Raw genomic sequence first — 3,955 nt, forward strand, 5'->3', positions numbered from 1 at the left:
GCCAGACTCTTTTCGATGGTGCCCAGCAACAGGGTGAACAGCAATGGGCATAAACTAAAACACAAGAAGTTCGACCTCATCATGAGGAAGAACTTCTTCCCATTGACGGTGGCAGAGCTCTGGAACATCTGCCCAGGGAGGGTGTGGAGTCTTCCTTCTCTGGAGACATTCCAAACCCACCTGGACACGTTCCTGTATCACCTGCTCCAGGTGACCCTGCCTTGGCCTGCGGTTGGACTGGATGATCTCCAGAGGTCCCTTCCAACCCAAACAATTCTCTGATTCTATGAAATCTTCCAAGAAAAGAAAAAGGCAATTATTCCTTGCAGCAGTCGGGCTTTGTGAGTCAGCACAGTGCCTCTTCACAGCCATGAAACCCTACCCTGAAAGGGGACATCACCAGCAGAGTTCAGTGAGCAGTTCAAAGAGGCATCTCCTCTTGATAACTCTCCAATATTCTCTCTAAAAAAAGGCAACAATCCAAACAATAACCCAGAAAACTAGGAATAGCCTCACAGGAATGGGATTTCCAATGACCGTAGAAATCCCAGTTGAACAGTGGTGCTTTGTGGGGTAACTTATTTCTTAAAAACCTCTTGGTTTATATTGTTTCACGAAATAGCGTGAGGACTTAACTATTACAATACAATATACAGAAAATTTCCCACAGCAGAAGGTTATGGATTGTTTGAAAATTTATGAAAAGGATCCTGACTGCAATCTTTAATTTTCCTGTTTAAAATGTAGCACAAATATTGCAATCTTTAAAGAGCTTACGTATTCCTCAAAAGAACAGAACTGATTAGTACCTCCTGTGGAGTTTATCTTTTTTAATAAGTACCCACAGTGTGACAGAAACAAATTTACTTATTTTCAGAGATTAGGAATCAAAGCCTGTCCTCTTACATCACTGTGTGTACAAGTACAGCAGTACAACTCCTTGACAAGCTCCATAGTACTTCTTATCTTACACTTCTAATGCCCTAAGAGAAGAGTTCATTTGAAAAGTTTAATAGATTCGAACTCTAATAGACTAATTATCCTAAACAGATATTGAATATTTTTTGGCATCAAATAATATTTGATGTAACTACCAGTGAGTTGCCCATTTGAGGACGTGTTAGGAACCCAAATCCAGTACCTGGAGAATTTGCACTGAAGGCAACAGCGTTTGGCAGAACTCCCCAGGTCTGTGGTATAGACTGTTTGACACAGGCTTGATTGAAATATGTACATTTAATACCTCAGATCTAAACACTTCTGAAAGGATGAATACTGAAATAAAAGTAGCTAATAAAAACACTGACAGATGCGTATCTGGAATCTATTTTAATAGGTACATTAAAGGCAGAGAGCTGACATCCATTCTCTCTCAACCCCCTTCTCAATTCATGCAGGATATATTCAGAACTTGTTTGTGATCTAAGTTGTTTTCTGACATCTGATTAAATATTGAAACATGTCAGGCCCCAATTAAAGATGACCTAAGGCAGCTTGTGCATCAAACCAACACATGATTTTAACTATGCAATGGCTATTCTTTGATAAATCAATACAGTTAATTTCTATATACAACAGTTAACAGATATTGGGGAAAGCAGTACTAGAAGTACACACAAAGTGTATTTGTGACTATTAGCCTTTTCCACTGCTTTCATATTTCTCCTATATGATTTTACTCTTGCCTTCTTTTCTTTTCTCCTTGTCTCCCAAAGACCACAGATATTAAGGGAGATGTTGAGTATTTCTAAGGCTAATTAATATCAGCTAAAACATTATAAGATAAATGTTATGCTGCTGTCAGCATAAAGCAAGAAAAACAGCAATCACAATTCCTCCATTTAATACTTCAATGTATAGTCACTTGGACTGTGAGCTCTGCACATGCTTGTGTTCCTGCATCATGAGGGCAAGAAAATCCTCTCATTAATCCGGATTGGAAAAGTGGAATGATGCTGAACAGAAAGGGGCAGGAAGAGACAGATGGACATTGGCTGCTTTCTACTCATTGCAGAAAAAATGTAATACATTTGGTGACTATTTCGGGGTACAATTAAAGAACTAGATGTGAATTTTGATAAAAATATCCTATGGTAGAAAACTGCTACATGTCCTGATGTCAGGTGGGGTTATATGAGTTAGTCTTATAATTTCTCTGTTTAAGGACTGTGTATACAGATATGGAAAGATAGCCTGATACTAGATCAGACACCTTATTAAAATATGAAATTATGGGTACCTGGATAGGAAAGGGAAGTCAAATCCCTCACCTCAACAGCACTGGAGTAAGCAGTGCCCAAGGCTGTCCAACATCGTACATGGCAGAGAATATTTTACTAATCAGGACTATAAGGTTCTTAGCTCTGCTTAGTTCCTTGCTTACAGGTCTTACTTAAAAACCAAACCAAACCAAAAACCACCAAAGCAAAACTCAACCCCTCCCACAAATTTATAAAAAATATTTAAACCTTTTCACTGAGATAAAGAGACCACATTGCTTTCAGTTGTGTATCCGCCTTAAATATCAGCCTTTTTTGAGGAAGAAAAAGAGGAAGAGACTATTGAAATTTGATTTCTCCTTCAAAGGAAGCCGAGCTACCACAGGGAAACAAGGTGCTGCACTTTGATGATTCCGTTCCTCGACTGCTGTGCTGGAATTGGCACTGCCCCACTGGGAAGCAGCATGTGGTGTCTATAACCACAACACAGCACGAGCCAAAATACCAGCACGTGCTCCACAGCCAGTTACCTGCTCAAGTGACACATTCCAGGTGACTGTTGGATTCCTTGCTTATTTCTGAGTGTCCTTGGAGCGAGTCAGACCTCTCCCATAGCCCCAGGTGGGTTTGGCTGGCACACCTTGGGGCATGTGTCGCATTGCTCCAAGGTGGGCAGTCAGTGGGACTCTGAAAAGGTCCCAGTCCAATATGATGGGGCTGCAATTTGTGTTACTGGAAAATAAATGAGGTGGGGATGGTCCCTGGGGGCAGCAGTCAATTGATAAGCTAAATCTGCCATAATGCAGTACATAACTGAGCAGATTATACAGAGGCAAAAAGAGCTTCTTAAAATTAAGGAAGGGTGCCTTTCCTTTTTTTTTGAAGTAGAATCTTTAGAGCCTCACCCTGAAGAGCTGGTTAGCTCTGATGTGACAGATTGGGATCACTGGGAGTGAAACATTCCATATACTGTACAAAACCTGACAACAGCCATAATGCCAGCTTTAACAGAGACAGTTTTCAGACACTGGGGATGGGTAGTTGTTTTTTCACCTTCGGGGATTTTAAAGATACCACAAATGTGGCATTTGCCTCAGTACCAAGTCAAAGAGATATTTTCCCTACTGATGATCCAGAACCAGTTGTCCCCCTCTTTTTTCTAAACACAATTCTGAATATAAAGGTATCAGGCACTGAAATAATCAGCCAACACAGTATTTCTTCCCATCTGTTAACCTCTTAATTCCAATCAAAGTAATTAAATTAAATACCTCCTTGTACATACTGGCAGACAGGGGCACCTGTCACATGGCTCACAACACCCAGAAGAGCCAGGCCTACACCAGAGGTAGGTCAGGCTGTGAAGAGCTGGATGGACATCCCACAGATGTATGGCACTGCCCAGCAACCATCAGAGGAGTCACAAGTGGACTGGAATAAGTAAAATTATTGTCATGATATATATTCAACAGCAGATTTATGACCAAATCTGATTTTTTTTTTCATTCTCAAAGAGCTAAAAGAACTAGAAAGAATACAGGAAAAATTAAGCTTGGTTTAAACAAACATTACCCTCTACAACAAACAGCAACATTTCTTTAAGAGTCAAAGAAATCTCTATACAACATTTCTCTTTAGTATATTCTTCCCCCGAATCCTGATCTTGGGAAAAGAGAGGGACTCTGAGACATTTTTCCCACGAATGCATTGCAGTAAAAGTGATCGCATGCATGTTG

Source organism: Lepidothrix coronata, unplaced genomic scaffold, assembly GCF_001604755.1.
Source record: "Lepidothrix coronata isolate B3197 unplaced genomic scaffold, Lepidothrix_coronata-1.0 Scaffold41, whole genome shotgun sequence".
NCBI classification, from domain to species: Eukaryota; Metazoa; Chordata; class Aves; order Passeriformes; family Pipridae; genus Lepidothrix; species Lepidothrix coronata.